This window comes from Neolamprologus multifasciatus, chromosome 19 (genome assembly GCF_963576455.1).
Source record: "Neolamprologus multifasciatus chromosome 19, fNeoMul1.2, whole genome shotgun sequence".
Classification (NCBI taxonomy): Eukaryota; Metazoa; Chordata; class Actinopteri; order Cichliformes; family Cichlidae; genus Neolamprologus; species Neolamprologus multifasciatus.
The window spans coordinates 1,491,117-1,510,573 of NC_140457.1; the positions used below are offsets into that span (position 1 = coordinate 1,491,117).

The window sequence follows — 19,457 nt, forward strand, 5'->3', positions numbered from 1 at the left end:
AGGTCACACAGTCCGCAGGGACGCAGCTTTGAGCTGATGCAGGTCACAGTGTTCATGTTGAGCCCACATGTGGCGCACACGGGAGCTCCCGGGTTAGATCTGCACTGTCCCACATACACTCCATGCTTGTTTTTGTTTTTCGTTATTTTACAGATTCATGCGTTTATATTATGATCATGTTTGTAGTTTCCAGAATAACAGACATGTCTTTGTCCCACATCTGCATCTTTGGACACATTTGGGTCAAACGTAGTCAAAGTATGTCTGTGATCTGTCTCTTTAATGTTTTTAGATTTGCTCACATTTAGACTCATTTAATCTATTTGAAGATTTAATTGTGATCAAAGGCATCAGGCAGCCTGTACTGTAAGTAACGCTTGAATATATTGATCTTCTGTATATCGATCTAAAATTGAAATAAGACCCCCGGTGCCTGGCTTTGGCCCCTCACTGTCCCAGCACCTCGCTGTTGGTAGTTACGGCTCTGTGTTTGCAGAAGCGAGGGAGCTGCTGAGGTGAACGTCTCAGAGTGGCTGTTTACCGCCGCTGGCGCTGTTTTGAAATCAGAAGGCAGCAGCTCTGAGCTGAGCTAGTTTAGTCATGCACGGCTTTGTGTGCATCAGCAGAAAAATGTCGAGGGAGTTAAACAGGCAGCGCAGGAGAAAGGTGGAGGTTGTGTTGTAGAAATATGCAGATTAATGGTTAATTTGACACACGAGATCTTCTCTGTGGGACGTGATGAGTGACTGACCCGTGCCCTCAAATAACTCATTCAACCTCTTCAGGTCAGGGTGGGCCTGGGGTGGGCCTGGGGTGGGCCTGGGGTGGGCCTGGGGTGGGCCTGACCCCCTCGTACTCCAGCACTCAGTGGAATAAAACAGATTTTGCTTCATCAGCTAACATTTACGGAGCAGCCACGTCTCCTAATGCATGTTTATGGAGTTATTATGACACGGACCTTTGTCTGAGAGGATGTTACTGAATCTGTGGCACCCTGCTGTTCTAGTTCTTGCTCGCCTTGAGCAGCTCTACGAGCGGTTATCCCCTCTGAGTCACTGCTCCTGGTTAAATTCGAGTTTCAAAGAGAAACCACTCGACCTCAAGTGGTTACGATGACTTTCCAGCTCTTTATTTAACTCAGATATTTCTGTTCTGTCTTTTCTCTTAAACACGCTGATGGTTGGAGCTCTGAGTTGTTGTTGTTGCACATTGTCAGGTTGCCTGCAGCATGTTTGTTGTGAGGCAGTAATTAGAAAACATTAAAAACCTGCCGTGCAGGGCGTGACACGTTTACCCGTGAAGGCCAAATATAGATGCTCGCCACATTAATAAGAAAACACTGAGTCACTGAGTAACGAGACGAAATAAAAGCTTGAGCCTGATCGTTGTTATGATGTAAACTAAATCAGTGTGTTTGATTGGCCGATCAGTAGGATCTGATTGTTCACCATCAGGAGATGAAGAGTTAACGAAACCTGTTTTTGCCTCTGTAGATGATCTCAGGTGATTTGTTTTCACCTGTTTAACTTGGAATAAGACTTGGGGGCGTGGCCACATTATCTGATCAATAACATGGCAGCTGTGCTAACAGACAGAGCTCCAGTTTGTCTCCAACAGTCTCCATAACCACACTGATGTGATAAAGATGAGCAGCATCCTCTTCGTCAGGCCTAGCGCGCTCCGTGTGAGCTTAAAGTGAAATTAAGGTTCAAACATAATCCAAACCACGCAGCTTATTAATGACTGACCTCGTGCTATGATGGATCCTCTCAGACGTTCTCTCGGCTGAAGTTTGGTTTGTTTTCATTGTCACTTCCTGTCATGTGACGGCGTTTGTCTCGTGCTGTCAGGGACCCTCGACATGAAGTTTGACCCCGTCCTCTGCCTGCCTGTTCTCGTGTGCTTACAGCTCTGCAGCTGATCACAACTTTGCACATTATTGTGACTCAGGTTTTCTTTCTAGTTCATTTTGAATGTTCATATCATGTTTACAGGAAACTATCAAACATCCTGCTGGTCTCATAATCGTCTTCCATGCATGTGTAACATCTGGAGAACAGAAACACTGATCGTTTTATTAGAGCTGAAAGAATCTGGATCATTTTTAACTCAAACTTTGGCCTTTGGGAGCTGAATGTACTTGGACCTGGATATAATCATGAAGCCTTTAAATGACGCCTGCACACCTGTCTCACAGGTGGATTCTGAAGAAGAGGACAGACTTTAGTATTTTTCCTCTCGACACTAAAGCTTTCCAAGTTCCTCGTGTTTCTCTCTGACTCTGAACAGGCTGCGACTTCCTGCTTCTTCCAACCAACATGAAGGTTTCAAAGTGCTGCTCTGGTTACAGATTCCAGCAGGAATTCACCAGCACTCAGATACAGGTTTCATCTGTCATCATAAACATACCAGGGTCTGCACGGTGATCTGTCACTGACAGCTTCACATCGTTTCTGTAACAGGTGAAGAGTCCAGGTCACGTTTAGACGAAGGCTTCAGGTGTGGATGTCACGGCCTTCACCCAGCTTTCCTCTCCGACTGATTCAGGGATTTTATTTTATCCTCACATGCAGACATGATTCACGAGCAGTGTTGGTCAAGTTACTTGAAAAAAGTAATCAGTAACTAATTACTGATTACTTCCCCCAAAAGTAATCCCGTTACTTTACTGATTACTTATTTTCAAAAGTAATTAATTACTTAGTTACTTTTTTAACAACATGATTTACAACCTGAATAGGTGATAAAGTGATAGATCTTTCAGCCCAATTCTACTTTTTCTGCATAATCATCATACAAAATGTAATCAAATGGAAAAGTCTCTTTTTAAAACTTGTTTTATTAGTTTTAATCTTTTAACTTTATGCATCAAGCAAACATTTAATTATCTGCAACATTCTCTGACTGGAAGAAATTAGTTTAACATTTAAACCTATTTTCTGCACATTCCAGCACATAAAATAAAATATTTTGTGTGTTTACACTCAGTCTTTCAAATAGATGCAAGTAAAACACAGCAGAAAATAAATAAAGTCAAAGACTAGCGGTCCTGTTGCTCTATTTTCACCTGTAAAGCAGGAGTGGGGTAGGCGGAGGGTTACCCTGGTGCAGGTGTGCCGCGGTCAGTGGAAGAATCCGCGAGTTTCTCTGTGAGTTTCCCATTACGTCGTAGCTACTCGGTGCTTGTTTGGAAGTTTAGGGGTTTTTTCTCTGTAAAAAGAAGTTTTCTTCCCACGCACAACGGACACTAATGTTTTTGTCTCTTTTTATGGAATCAAACTCAAAGTAAGGTCAGTACTTCCACGCTTTAAACGCTGCACGCTCATACTCTCTCTGCACTCGATATATGATCCATTGTTGATCTGCACACAGCTGTTGTCACGAACGTCACACTCGCTTACGTCACTGTCATGAGACATTCTGGCAAAAAAATTATGGTTTTAGTAACGCAGTAACGCAGCGTTCCTACGGGAAAGTAACGGTAATCTAATTACCGTTTTTGCAATAGTAATCCCTTACTTTACTCGTTACTTGAAAAAAGTAATCGAATTGCAGTAACGCGTTGCTGCCCATCTCTGTTCACGAGTGACCTGCATGTTTCCTCCTCTTACATTCGTTCATTAGCTGCTCGACTTGAACAGCTCAGACGTCTCGTGTCTGTTTTGGGATGAGTTTGAGGATCCAAAATCAGGAGAGGTTATTCAGGAAAAACAGCCACAGCACATCTAAGTTATTCCTCTGCTTCTGTCGTGTTTACATCGGAGGATAAAAATGCATCTATCCTAAAACCTGCAGCTGTGTACCTGCTGCAGTCACCACGATGTCTGTAGAGAGATTACACAGTCCTTAAGAATCGTAAACATCTCAGCTTATCACTTCCTTTCATCATGGCGGCGTTTTTGTGACAGCAGCAGAGCAGTGACATGATGACATGAAGGACCAGAGTCACACGCCGGCCTCTGCTCTGTTTCGTTGTCGCATTGATGCTGAAACCTCTGTAGGACAGAGATGCATCGCTGCAGTTATCCTGCTGATTCAGTCAGAAAGCTCCACCAGGTGTCTGTGAGAGCTGATCTGTTCATTTCAGTTCTGTGTTGGTTTACTGTGACATACAATAGATGGACCGACTGTGAAGATCACTGATGTTGGCGTCTTGTCACTCTGGATGTGACAAATCGGCGTATCTGGCTGTGAAACTGGACACGCCTCCCTTTTGAAACAAAGCATAACCAAAACGTACTAAATGGATTCGACGTGCGGAGGCGTTTCAAACCTGCCAGACAGAAAATGTTCTCAGTCGTTTCTACAAACCAGAGAAAACCAGGGAGAAAAGTAACAAACACACTGAAAGCAGATGAGTTCTGATGGAGTCAGAAAAGCAAAGTTTAAGTTTGATGTTTCCTTAAATATAAAGGAACAGTTTTGATTGAATAAACCTTCTTTTATCTCTGCAGACATAAAAAGACAAGATCCTGGAGAAGCATCAGGAGTCAGAAAGAGCCTAAATAAATATAATCAACAGTCGCTGAGTCGTCTCTAAAATCTGATCTGTACATTTGTCTGTGTGGAGTTTCATGCTCGCGGCGTCCTGAGGCGATCTGATCGTGCAGACTGGTTGAAGGCGTCACGCCCTTCAGCGGGAGCCGCTCGCACTGAGCGCACAGCTTGATGTGAGGGCGTGGAGGTTGGACGCCAGTGTGAGCGAGCCCTGTGGTCGCAGTGCAGGATTTAACAAGTAAACCAGGCCGATGCTCACACTCGTAGCTGCTTGTTGATCGAGGTGAATTTTTGTGACTCATCAGTTTGTGTCGTTTTGTAATGACGGCGAATCTTTCTGGGAAACGAGTTTTCTGTGTTGAATTCATCGTCACTCAGATGATTCTGATGTTTGTTGTTGTTTCTGAGGATAAAGATGCTTCTCATGAATCTGATCGATTTAAAGATCTAAAGATCTTTATCAAACATGACTGAGTCACCACCTCGTGACTCATGCACAGCGTAGATGTGCTTCTCAGAGCTGACTACAGCTCGTTGGCACCAGAAATACTCGGCTGAGTGTTTTACTGTTATTTCACTGATGTACATCAGCAGATTTGACATCAACAGCCAGGCTAACCTGTGATGTAAGAAGAAGAGCGGTTGTGTGTCAGCTTTGTCAGAACAAACTGGAACATCGCAAAGAAACCAGAGCTGCTGCTAAGGTTAGCCTGATTCTGCAGGCCCGTGTGCGTGTTTGCAACGTCATACATGACACATGTTACAGAAACATTTACAACGATTAATGAAGAACTGATTAAAATTCCTAAATACTTTATGAAACACACAAATATTTAAAGTTTGCTCAATTTTAATGTTTCCTGAGAATTTTATGTCTTTTAGTTTGATCAGAAAGTCATTTTTTTTCTCTCTCATTTAAACAAATGAGCGTCCCTGCTGCTGCACGCGTTCAGAGTTTAACACGCTGCAACCAAATCTTTTGTTTTAAAGTTTAAAATCAGAATTTTGAGCTCAGTGTTTCCTTATTCCTGTTGATGATTTGCTGCATTTCTAGTTTGGATTTATTTTTTCTCTCTACTAGGGCTGCCATGATTAGTCGACTAGTCACGATTACGTCGACTATCAAAGTCGTCGACGACTGATTTAATAGTCGACGCGTCGTTTGAAGCTTCGTAAGATCACAAAAGACGCAGGAATAAGTAGTAGGATTTAAGAGTGTAATAACGGACTGAAACAGAAGATGGCAGCACTGCATGTACAAGGATGCCAGCTGCCGTTAAACCCCGAAGAAGAAGAAGCTGTGTCCCAGAATTCATAGCGCAGCCCAGCTCAGTTTCCAACAATGGCGGCAGCTAGTTAGTTTTAATATTACTCTTATTATTCTTTCTGGGTCGCAAAATAAACGTTTAACATATTTTCAGGCGAGAATGTAGCTGTGTAAACCTCAAATATCTGCTCAGTTTATCAAGACACCACATATTTTCAAAAGCACTCCGACGTTTTCGGAGACGTCTGTTACCCACTAGCTCGATAGCTAGCCGGGGGCTAGGCTAACTAGAGCCGTGAGAACACCGGACTCCCGCTAATCGTTTTCAAACCCACCGCCGTCTTTCGCTACTCAGGTTAAACATGATATATAAGTCACTTAGATAACTTAAAATGTTATTGTTTGGCTTTTTTTAGTATTTTATTTGTTCCTGAGTAAATCGGTTTGGCTGAGATTAAAGTTATAGTTTTTACACAGCTGAATAAACATCAAGCAGACAGCTGATTATCAGAAGTGTGAGATGCTGAGAATTTACTCCGGTGTCCTGTTATATTTTAGATAGCAAGGAGTTTATTAAACTTCACCAAAACAATCTGCAAATTTCATTAAAATTTAATAAACTATCATCTTGTCTTTATTGTTAGTTAGCACATACCTTACACACTTAAAGCTGTAAGCTAATGATAGTTATATAAGAGCAGATGCTCCTGGTGCAATAAGCTGTACGTTTTACGTTCAATGGATGATGATCTGATTAGTCGACTAATCGCAAAAATAATCGATGACTAGTCGACTATCAAAATAATCGTTTGTGGCAGCCCTACTCTCTACACATGGCACAGTTTGTTCACTGTCACTTCCTGCTCCTCCTTTTGCTGTTATTTTTCAGACTGACTGGAAGAGAGAAAATCGTAGGTCCATAGATTCCCTGCAGAAGTATCGATTAAGCTTAAAGGCTGTAATTTGTCAGTTTTTTTTCTAGAGGAGGGTAATCCAGATTAGAAACGTCAGACTGTAATTCTGACTTGTAGTAAAACAGTCTGAACCTCAGATTTTACGATGTGTAAACCCTCAGGTGTACCTGAGAGAGGTGAGAGCGTGATTTGTGGATTCGGAGAAGTCGGTACATCTCTGAGTCTATTGAGTTTCACAAACTTGCTGTATCAGCAGGTAGTGTTAGGCCACACCCCCAGCGAACACAGAAACTAAAACCGCTGCTGTGGACGCAGGGTTACTCACCTCAAAGAATCAGTTTGGGGTGAAGTCTGATTAGTTTCTCATCTTTTTTCTTCAGTGATGTTAGAAATAGTTTCACGCTGTTGTCGTCCTTCATCCAACCAGTGGTCAGTTCAGCACAGCGGTCGTGGTAGCAGCTGTGCTGAAGGCCGCAGCGAGCACTCGATCAGTGTTCGGATGATCGTTGGTGGTTCCCTGGAAATGAATCTGTCAGACTTCTGCAGTTTGCTGGTTGTGAGTGAATCATGTGAAAGGCTTTTGGATGTGTTCCCATCACATGTACTGCAGTCATGTCTCTTCAGGTTTTATCGATAGTGATAATAAATCACATATTTGCTGAGAGGGGATTTCCATTAGTTTGAATATTAATTCTCACTTTGGATGAGAAAATATTTCCTCTAAAGGAGGAAGAATCAAGAGCTCACAGGTGATCAGTCCATACTGTCAGAGGTTAAATCAGGGACTTTTCTTTCTTTCTAGTAAGGTCAGAGGTCACAGACGAGTGACGCTTGAACCGTCTCTCCAGCTGAAAAGCGTCTACATGGTTGAATTTTCAGCCCTTTTCAATTATTGTACTTTAATTCAGACTCCAGCATTTGCATGTTTTTCTTATACTTCATTTTATTACCTCCGACTTAATTTGACTGAAGCAAATCTTAAAGTGGGGAAAATGTTCATAAAACTCTAAATTATCACTCATAAATAAATATGCAGTCCTGTACCCAAACAGAGCAGGACGATATGACAGAAATATTTATCACGATATAGATTTGAAAATTTGCAATAACGATATAACTGACGATATAATTGACACTAGATAAAATACTTTACAACTCCACAACTTTATTAGTGTAAAAAGCCCATCAATGTATTTTCACTTCAACAAGCAGCTTTTTTTTATCTGCATTAAAGTTATATACAAATGTAACAGTGCAAATGCAAATTCTTTGCTGACAGTTTAACCAAAAGGCATTTCCAGTGGAAACTGGCCGACATATCCTCAGCATAACCATGTATAATATCCACAAACCTTAAAAAGAGGTTAAACACACACAATACGGTAACATTATGTTGAAGCACAGTACGTATCACTCCGCGAGGCTCCGCCTACGATAGCCGTAATGCTCCGACAATCCATCAAGCGGTGCGGCTTCGTAGTTTAGCAAAGTCGTGCTAAAACATCTGACAGATTTTTGAGCGCCGTGCACATAAAATCGTTTCGAGGTCAGTAAACAGAACCAGAGTTCATACATAAGGCACACGGGATTATAAGGGGCTCTGTCGACTTTCAGAAAAATCAAAGGATTGATTTTAAGTGCGCCGTATTTTCCAAACAACACAGTAATGACGACGGCCCGCTAGCATGCGCTACCAAAAATAGTGCTTTGTTGTGTATCTGACGGACGAAAGCCAAACCAGTTCTGGTTCTTCTTCTTCTTCATTCAACGATCCACTTTCGCTCTTCTCATTCTCCGTCGCCGCCGTGCTTTTCCGCCGTGTGCGTATGAAAACAAAGGCACTGCACATGCGCGTTTTACCCACATTCTATCACAATATCTCATTTTCTTATCGTTGCCCAACATTAAACCGGTGTTACTGTGAACAGTAGGATATGGCCCAGCACTAGTCCAAATATCCAGAATATTCCTGTTATTCCTGTTGACTGACTGATATTTCTGCTCTGTATTAAACCACATTTACACTAACAGTAAACTACAGTAACTTACAGGTTTTGTCTCGTGTATTCAGCTACAGTTGAACCTTTTCAGGCTTCTCCCTTCTGTCAACTTTAAATAGGTTTTTGTTTTGTTACTGGACATTTATCGTACCAACTTAATTTTGGGTTCATTTTTAAATGAGACAAGTTGAATAAATAAAATCTGATTAAATCTCAGGGTTTTTTTAAAGCTTCTATTTGGTCATTATTCTGTGCAAAAAGTTAAAAAACAGAAAAGAAAACAAGATTTGGAGGCTCAGAGCTTCAGCTCACAGCTGAATGCATGCAGCACACCTGTCCACACCTGCTCATTCATACAACACTGACGAGACACAGCAGGAAACACTGTCACTGCCACTGGTGCACAACAACCTGTTCACATGATAAAATGTTTATATTGACTTGCATGGTTAAATGCTGCTTGTATTCTAAAGCATCGATGGTAGAACTGACTTATATGTGATGTTGGACAGTATTGATTGGAGCCATCAGTAAATGATGTAACGACACGTGGTCGGGCGTCTGCAGTCATCTCTACAGTTGTTGTCTTTGCGTAATGAACGTATTGATTTCTGCTTCCTTACATGCTGACTGAGCTAATCTTTGACCCAGTTCTGATAGTGCAGATTGATTGGGAGGAAGAGGGTGATGAGGCGATGACTCGGGTTAGCTGAAAACAAAAGAATCAGCTCGTATGTCGAGGACGTCGCTGCAGGCAGTGGGGCCTGAAACAGGTTTTGAACGTTGAGTAATACGTCCTGTTCCTGCTCGTAAACAGTCACCTCTGTCATGTTGTTCGGGCTCCTGAGGAGCTCCATAAAACATGATTTGTCTTGACATAAAACCACCTTCTTAACCACTTTTATACGAGCCAATTAGGCGGATATTAACTTTTGTTCTTGCCTAATAATCCAGAAGGTTCTGAGAAACGTCTCTTGTCCTGCTGCCAAACTCTATTGTTCATGAGGGATATAGGATCTTTATTTTAACTGACACAGCTGAGAGGGAGGAATAGCCGTTTGATCCACATTACATGTTTTTACATGATAGAAGAAGAGCTCAGAGACACATTTATTGACTCTGCTGGAGCATCTTTTTGGCCACTGGTCTGCACAACAGGTGGAAACGTTTCATTACCAACCTCGATGGTAAAGAGCTGCCGTAGCAGCTCTACAAGGACTGAACTGGTTCACCAGCAGATTGACAACCATTACATTTCCGGGGCTGTACTGAAATATTATCACACATTTGAGGTGCGGTCAGGAAAATGAAGGCTCCAGGTCAGCACGATGTTCTTGTTCTCTACACGTTTTGTTTGATTTAAAGAGCGTGGCTGCAAACACAGTGGTTCTGCAGACGTCTGTGGTAAAATGACCCTCAGCTCTGACCTCTGAACAGTTTTGGGCTCAGTCACTCATTTCTGGTCATATCGAAGAAAACATGAAGCCCGTTCCCTGAAGTTTGGTGATTCTGGCTTTCACAGAAGACGATCACCCAGAGACCAGTGGGGAACCTCACGGTGGTGATGTCCACCTTTAACAGGATTACTCGCTGCAACGATCAGCTTCTCCTACATTTTGATGCTAAACCAAACGAGCGCCCACCTCACTCGTTCTGGATGTTTGCAGGAGGCGATGTGATTGGTTAGCGGTAGCGCTCGAGTGTTTGAGTGAAGGTAATTGGATTGGCTGACAGCTGTGGTGGCGTTTGAAAAGTCTGTCTTTTCTCAACTTTTCAAGAAAGCAAAGAAACAGAGCCACAACCACAGGAGTCGCCCCCTGCTGGACATTCAGAAGAATGCAACCCTGAGGAACTGCTATGTCGGCTTCTCTTTGTAGACACTTTTTGTTCTGACAGCTTTCAGTCTGTTTAAGCTTTTTCAGCTCTTCTGTTTTTTTTTTTTACTGTGACTGCTCGTCTTAACCCTTTAAAGCCGGTCAGAGCGGGCACGCTCCGTTTCCAGAAATGTAGTTTTTTACCTTCAGGGCCTATACAAGCCTATACTGGTGTTTTTAAAGGTTATGTTTGACTTTATGACTTTCTGTGTCGTTTCTGGGATGCTTAGGACTCATATTGCACTGCTGGAAATAGTTTATTTTGATGCATATGCTGTTTTTTTTTGCAAATTTGCATTATAATATTTATTTTCGTTTTTCCTGCAGTGTATAAAAATTGGTGTAGTTCAAAAATAAAACTATGAAGACACTCAAAATAAATTTCCTGTGGTGGGAAACTATTTTGTGCAACTTTTTTGTATTTACAGTTTTGAGGGATAAGCCTCTTAAATTTCTCTAACTAGAAATATATGTTAAAAAAAACAAAAACGATTTTAAATTTTTTTGTAATTTATTGCACTTTTTTGCAATTTATGTAATTACTATGCACTTAATGCAGACATATTATTAAAATTAAGGCTGTAATGGTTTTATTGATGTATAGTAACTTGAAATGCTCCCAAAAATGGCTCCACAGCATGTAAACATATAATATAAGCTCTGGCAGACTTGGTTCTATGGTAGGTCTTAAAGGGTTAAACATGTTAAACCTGCAGCTGAATGCAGAGCTACAGATCGCTGCCTTTTCTCTTGGAGGAGCATCTGTGGTTAAAAGTAAGAGCTCAAGTTTGTTTAGTCCAAGTTTATTTTGACACAAAACCAGTATTGTAAAGGATACTGGACGGGTCCTCCATGTCTCTGTTCAGTTGCTGTTTTGATTAGACTACATCACCACGCCTGTGTGCAACAAAACAACATTGTCTGGTATGCTGCAGATGATAATGGTTTACTGCAAACTGTGAAGAGGTGGAGGTGTGATAGACAGAAGTCGGAATGAATTGTTCTCATCAAAGGGAGATGTGAGGCCATTGTTCATAAATATTTTCCTGTTGCCGTCAGCATGTTGGCATTTTCACAGCTTTAGAGCTGCATGGCCAGAAACTGTGAAACGATAACTCAGTTAAAACTCCATCAGTGAAAGTTATGTCACGTGTCCTTGGAAGCAGGAAATGCACCTGAGCAGTTTCTTGTGATTGTGCATGATGATGCTGTCGAGGCCATTGAAGGAAAAGACTGTGTTAATATCATTTTCCATGTTTCACAGCTCGCTGAGCTCAGCAGCCTGTTTAAGAGTATATGCTACAATCCCTCACCTCGATACAGCATCTCTGGATCAGTCTAGTCTAGTGGGATTTGTAAATATATTTATATACTGCAGTGCTCCTCGACTCAATCACAAAGTAATCTAGTATCCACAAGTTCAGTCCATGTAGGAATTGCTAGCAGCTAATTCGGCGTGCAGTTATTGTTGATGGAACATGAACAGATTCAAGCTAAAAACATGCGACTGAACTTTCTGCCTCTACAGCAACACTTTTTGTTTACATCTTCCAAAATCTTCAGATTCTAGGAATCAGCACATTCCAGCTGGAAGTGCCCGTCGGACTGTGAATAAATCCAAATAACTGGATTTTGTGTGCATATTGTTGCAAAGTGCGCTGCTACATGACAAAAGCAGCTCCGATTGTTACAAAGTCATCTGATAAGCTGTAAACACGCCTGCTGCCAAAGTCTCAGCTTCAATAATAACTGGATTACAGAAGAACAACAGCTGCGACTGGTAAATCTGGAAATGCATCTTCAGCATCAACACAACCTGCTTCTGTATGTGAACCAGCATCAGCTCCACACTCCTTTGTTCAAGGTGTTGATAGTGTTATAATGGCTCCATAAACCAGGAGGATTATTGGTGTAAATGTAATATTGTGTGATGATGAAGTGGAAGCTTTGCTTTTATTTTCAGCGTGTGACTGTGTTTGTGTACCTGCAGCCATTATTGTTGTTAACATGAGATCGGATCAGTCAAATACTGAAAACATTCATTGTTTGTGTGATTCTGGATTATTTTAAGGAGGCTGAATGACGCCGTGTGTGTTTTTGTCTCTTTCTGTCACAGCTTGTGTGTGCTGTGTGCTGTGGCTCTCAGGTTTTCTGAGTGTAACTCCAGCAGAAACACAACATTGTTGCCCTGTTTTGTGTTGTGTGAAACTGGAGGAAATATGACCTCCGTCCTGTGACACATTTGCTGTTGGACTTGTGTGACTCCGTTCATGAACACAAAAGTGAAGCGTGCTCTCGTGCAGCACATGCTCGTGTTTCCAGCACATTTGAGATCGTTTTGTACTACTGCACAAAATCTGTCATGTTTGATTGAGAGGGCAGGATACACTCACAGCTACGCCTGTTTAACTACTTGTTTGCACAAATATCTAATCAGCCAGTCACATGGCAAGTGCATAGAGGCATGAAGGCATGGTGAAGATGACCTTTGACCTATTCGGTGAGCAGCAGTTCTGAGGAAAACCTTCCTTGTTGACGTCAGCAGTCAGATGAGAATGGGCAGACTGCTGTGAGCTGATAGGAAGGCAACAGGAACTGATAACCACTCGTTAACCACTCGCACAACACATCAAACATTATGGGCTGCAGCAGCAGACGACTGCACTGGGTACCACTGAGGGTAATACAAACCCAGACTGGGTGATGGCAGGTTTGAAAAATGTTGTGCTGAGTTTCTGTCTGCAGAAACGTTTGAATGGTAAAGTTTATATAAACGATGTGATGGATCCATGCTGCCTTGTTTCAATAGTTCAGGTTGCTGAAGGTTGTGCGATGATGTGGAGGATGATGGCTCGGTTTAATCTCTGCAGCCTACCTGAGTGTTGTTGCTGACCATGTCCATCCCCGTATAACCACAGTGACCATCTGCTGATGGCTGCTTCCAGCAGGATAATGATCACGGTCCCAAAGCTCACATCATCTCAAACTGCTTTCTTATCTCTGAACCTTTGGGATGTGGGGGAACATGAGGTTCTCACCATGCAGCTGTCAAATCAGCAGCAGCTGTGTGATGATGTCATATCGTCATGGACCAAAATCTCAGAGGAACGTTTCCAGCACTTTGTTGAATCTGTGCCATGAAGACATGGGGCAGATCTGAAGGCAAAACGGGCTTTAACTGATACTAGAGGTGTACCTAATAAAGTGTCCGTAGCAACTGCAAACATGAGATGAGGCTGCCCTTCCCCAGAATAGTTTCAGCTGGAACCTCCCTTTCTCTTATCGCTCTGCTGCAGCGTTACGAAATTCAGACAGAATAAATTCTGACTGTGAAAAAGGTGAAATCTGCCTTTCATGCATGTCGACGCTTCAGTAACTCTGAGTACATAACACAGGCATGTGCATGCACAAATCCCACCGAACTAGCAGAGTAAAATTAATCCACAGCAGAGATTAGTATCTGTAATGTTAAGAAATACGAATCAAACCAGCAGCAGCTACTGAATGAACTAAACAAGGGATGGACAGGATTCAGCGGCTGACTCAGCCTCTGTTTGCTGTACGAGGGCTTTAATGAGTCACCGGGAGCTGCTGATGGAAGACAAAAAGTGAAAGAATACAGGCCACAGTGGAGACGACAGCTGGACTCAAGCCTTTCTCCAGGGTGAAGTTGCCCAATAGAAACTTTGAGCTGAATACTCAGCTAAAGTGTGGCGAAAGAGTCGCCCTCTGCTGTGCTTCTGTTTGCTCAGAATAATTCCTGTGAAAAGCTGATACGAACCCAAAGTGCTGTATAGAAATACAAACAGGCGCTTTGCTCTGAGAACCCAAACCCAGCTGTTGTTTGTGAACTTGGCTGAGCGTTTAGGGAGTGCCTGGAACGACCGCTGCAGGCTGAATGTTTGCCAGACACGGGGCGGGTCTGCAGCAGCCAGTAAGATGCAGCCGCTCCGCTTCCACCGCACCAATAACTGCTGCTGCTGTGGCGTGCAGGCAAAACCAGGCCAAGTGTTTGTGAACGCTTTCGAGCGTTTTAAAGTGCACACATGTTCCATGTTTGGAAAACGAATCCTGTTTTCACCCGTGCATCTCCGTCCTGCACAGGAATAAAATACAGAGAACATTTCCTCTTCGGAAGAAAAACTGTCAGTACGACGAGAACACGCTGCTAATAATGCTGACATGTTGACTTTGGAAAGGAAGGAGGAAACGCATAATAATAAAAGCGTCTACAGACGTCTTTCTGTTTCTCACCTTTCTATAGAAGGAACTTTATCACACCGCCGAAGAGTTCAGAAAACCACAACTTCTGACTTGCTTTGTCATAAAATTTGCTTAAAAATGCAGTGCAGCATTTTTTTATGTGGTAAATGCAGCTTATTGTCAGTGTGATGAAAAACATAACCTAAAAAGGAAAATTATTAAATATTTTATAATGATATGCAAATTTTTAATGAGTAAACACAGAAAATGTAACTATTTTTAGATAAATATCATGGTTTGTGTTAAAATACAGCTGTTTTATTAAAGAGCTGCAGACATGAAACGTACATCAGTATCAAAGTTTTGGTGAATAATTGCAACACGACTAAATTAAGTCAATTAAACAAAAAAATAATTAAAAAATATATTATATATGATTAACAAAATCTATCAAAACATCCTTTAAAAAATCACGTCCAAAGCATCCGTGCGTTGAGGAGACGTCAACTAAAGCTGAACTAGGTCCATGCTGTACTTCCATGTAATACCAGATTGTACCAGGAGATGGTGCTGTGAGCCAGTCTAACTTTTATTTAACAAGCAAAAAGAAGAGATTTTATTTAAAATGATGAAAAGCAGAGCCTCTCAAGAAAAAGATGGAGTTAAAAGTAAATATCAGGAGTTAAACAGCAGCAATCTGACAACATCTCAGACATGTACTGGAGAAACGCTGCCCCCTGCTGGCGACAGTTTCAGTTGAAATTTGCAGAGGTTGACTACAAAAAGCGTCTTTCACACTATCAGAGTCTGTGTGCATGTAAAATTTACCCTGAAGTTTATAGAACAAGAATAGATAATTCTTGATAAGTAATTAAACTTTAAAAATAATCATTTAAAATAAGCGTGTTTGCATTTCCTGTGCTGATGAGGGTCAAAAATTATACTCATATTCTCTTAAAAAACCCTCCTCGTGGGTCGGGGGGAGCACTGGTTTGAAGAACGAAGCCTTTCTACACCCGCTCGACCTCCACCCGCCTGCTCTTTAATTTCTGCTGTTAATCAAATCTGTGAATTCTAACCCTGACACACTGACATCTGTTGCCTCGGTGTATTCAAATCATAACAGCACACATTGTTTTTAACATCAGTAACAGTAGATCTTTGTCTGCTGCAACAAAGAGAAGATTCACACAAGTCGGGGCTGGTTTGTGTCGATCGCTGTCAGTGTGGGAGACGCATTTCACCCTCAAGTCATCCTTAACAGGGTCAGAGGTTACACTCACTTTTTTTAAAGTAAGGATGCACAGCTCACAGTTTCCCCTCTGTGTGAGGCTTCTTTGTTCTCTGACATCTGCTCACAGATTTTTCCAGCTGTGTGGAAATACAGGCAGGAGGTGGTGCTGGACTCGCAGCAGGCTGCAGAATGTGCAGGACACACAAAGCTGTCTCTGAACGCAGTCATGTGACCTGTTTTTGTTTATGGAGTCATTTTGGTTTAATTCGACTGAAGTTCAGCAGAAACAGGAGCATCTGCAGAGCGAGCGTCCACGCCGTAGAAAACTAAGATCCTTTACACGGACGAATCAAACTGTCTCAATACATAAATATGTTTGAGGAACATGCAAAGTGTTGTTAGCAAAGCTGTCATGCAGCCGCTGCTCATCATATGAATCTATTTATGGAGAGGACAAATATTTGACCTGCTTCTGTTTTCCCCCTGAACGTTTCCGTCTCTGACAGAGTGCAGAGACCGTGAACATCCCTCCTGCTCTGGTGAAACCACCTACAAGTATGTACATGTCGCATCACTGCAGGGCACATCTATCTGCTGCCGCGGTGACGACATGACAGCCAGTGAGTGAAATCCCACCGCTCCACGTTTTAAATCAGCTGTCGTGCTGGAGGCGAGCACAGAGGCTGCAGAGATGCTGCTTCCTCGCTCCGTCCACATGTGCCGGCACGATCACACTCGAGGGTTCGGTTCCCAAAAGGCTGATTGGAGAAGGCAGGTCGATGCTTGTCTGTTGATGAGATGTTGAGACATTTCAGGGAAAATGAGGCAAGACTGTTCAAAGCTCTACTTCACAGCCTTACTGACTTCACAGTTAGGCTGTGAAGTCTTACCTGGACATTTTACTCAGAAGACGTTTTGCCTTGTTTGTTATTCTCGTCAGCCATCTTTGTGACAGCTCTTATCTTTAATAGTGATGCACCGATCGATCGGCCAGGGACCGGAATCAGACGATTTCCAGTGTTCTCGACCGGCCGGTCAGTCTCACACGTGTCCAATCACAAAATAGTCGGTCCCTTTCATGCCGACGCCCACAGCGGTGCAGGCAACAGCAGCGGCACTTTGCTCACTGCTGCATGCTGAGATGTCGTCAGTGTGGAAGCAGAGAGTTACCTCACCCGCTGAACACGAACTTTTTAAATTTGTAAATCTGTTGCACATGCTTTTGTTTATCCAGGTAAAATTATTTTTCATTTAGCAGAGCTTTTATTTTTATTATGAAAAAACTGATTTCACTTTACTTTGTACAGGTTAAAATCTTTTATCTGCAGAAAACAGAAACTGGAAATCAGTTTAAACCTTTCAGTGAAACTTTATAATAATGCAGAATATTTCCTGGCAGAAGAACGTGCTGATTGGTTCGGACAGTTTGTGCTGAAATAAAGTTTTTGCAGGTTTTTCAATGATTCATCTGTTTCCCCCCCCAACTACCTTAAACCTTTCTAAGCTTTATCAATAGAAAGCTCCTCACAACAGGAGTTTGGATCAGAGTGAACAGATGTAACATCACCAGGTGCTTATCAAGGAGCGCTATCAGCTGATCAGCCTGTTTTATCAGGTTTCACACCACAAAGAAATAAACATGGTGGATCAGAGTGTGACGCACAGACGAGTCTCACCTGCACAGCTGCACGATTCATTTTAACTTTATTTACAAAGACAGGAGTCTGTCCATGACGACGAGGTCATGATGCAGTCAGAGGTAACTGTACAATCTGACCGACAGACAAACTGAGTCACGTTACCTGATGTGAGTTCCTGCAGCAAGCAACAGTCAAACGCTGCCGCCTTGTGGGTTAAGGAGGTATTACAGCCACTCGTGTCCTGCTGTTTGTGTTTGAAACCTCGCAGTGTAGCAACTTTATGAACAGTTGTTGTCATTAGTTATTGTACTGCTCATTTCCAGCTCCATGTTTTTACACTTGGACTCAACCAGAGCAGCTTTGCATGAGTCACAGTTCAAAATAATCCTTCTGTATCTTATACTGGGCTTTGGTGTTGCCCCTTAGTACATCCTCTGTCGGAAACAAGCTCCTCCCACTTTAAGCCAGCTGTCTTCTAGAAGTTTCCTTCATCACTTAGCAGCCATCTTGGTAACACCTTTGGGCAGCTGGTTTAAAGCACAGAGTGTCAAACTCGGTTTGATTCAGTGACGAAATGAACGGATTCATTTAAAAAGCAGTTGTGAGCTCAGGACAGCTGCAGGTACAGAAAGCTTGTTGTGGTCAGATGATGCCGACCAGATGTTCTGTCACTGATCTGGAGCTGAACTAAAGTGTTAGACGAGACTTTGGGAGTCACATGAGGGTCAGCTGAAGGCTCATCCCGTTCCTCCTCACACAAAGGAGCACATACTGATCCTGCTGATGGAGGAGGTCCTGTCCAGCATCTCCTCCTCACTCTGCAGACTGTGCTCATCAAACCTCATGATGACACCCATGGATGTCTTCGCCTGTTCCACCTGAGAGGCTGCAGGTAGCGTCTCATGCTGTCAGCAGCAAAAAGCAAAGCTAGAGAAAACTCAGCAGAGATAAAGAGAGCGCACACAGTGGTCTCTGCCTCACGGTCCAGTTAGGAACAGTTTAACTTTAACTCTAAATGAAGACGAGCACAACACATGGAGGCCTGCTGACGTCCTGCACGACTGCAGCAGCGTTCAGTCTGTAAACGCTGCATCTCTTCATGCCTCACACGTGCTCTACAATCCTCTGCGGCGCTCTAATTGCTCGGTCTGAGCAGCGTGCGTGCAGAGAGCGAGCGTTCCTCGTCAGGTGTCATTTTTCTGGCTCGCCTGTTCGTTTGTTTAACCTCTAAAACAATCAGAGGTGTGAGAAGAAAACCAACACAGCAGCTTTGACGTGAAGCAGCACGTGTGTGCGCGCGTGTGTGTGCGTGCATGGGTGTGTGTTTGCACTTGAGGACATTAAATAACATGCATGCTAGTCTGATATGGTGCTTTATCTGTAGTGAGGTGTTAGCAGGAGAGCTGTCATAATGACAGATGTCACTGTGAGGTTTTAAGCAGAACTTTGTTTTTAGACGGGAAATTAATTTTAATCCTTCATGTTTTTAAAGTCCATCATTTTTCAGAGTGATTGGAAATCTTACAGGTGATAATGGAAAAGAGAGAAAGTGCAGCTGCTGTGCACAGCTGTGTGCTTTAGGTGGAGGACAGCAGGACGTGGTGGTGTTTCTATCACTGCTGCATGTTTGTGTGGACTTCATCTAACTGCTGAGTTTGGGGTTCAGATTGGAGGATTTGAGGATGTGCTTTGCTTAGTGGTTCATCTCCTGGGATGTTGTTGTGTTTTTCTGTTGTGAAGTGTGTGTTTTAATGAACACACGCACACACACACACACACACACACACACGCACACACACAATGAGAGCAGAAACAAAGGTCGGTGATA

At 42.7% G+C, this 19,457-nt stretch overlaps 2 protein-coding genes and 1 long non-coding RNA gene across 4 annotated transcripts in view; 2 read left to right on the plus strand and 1 right to left on the minus strand.

Annotated features, from left to right (window-relative positions):
* LOC146495648 (uncharacterized) overlaps nt 1-19,457 on the plus strand; it is a 47,592-nt gene that overhangs the window by 474 nt on the left and 27,661 nt on the right. The gene's annotated exons all lie outside the window — the stretch shown is intronic.
* LOC146495649 (uncharacterized) lies at nt 829-19,320 on the plus strand. The gene is made up of 2 exons (XR_014871138.1): nt 829-5,335; nt 5,380-19,320. It is a non-coding gene; the product is annotated as an uncharacterized LOC146495649 (long non-coding RNA).
* The window catches only part of LOC146495650 (uncharacterized), a 94,234-nt gene continuing 75,821 nt past the window's right edge, over nt 1,045-19,457 (minus strand). The window contains exon 3 of the mRNA XM_085143102.1: nt 1,045-1,058. The gene's annotated coding sequence lies outside the window, so the exon portion shown is untranslated. The remainder of the gene's footprint in view (nt 1,059-19,457) is intronic.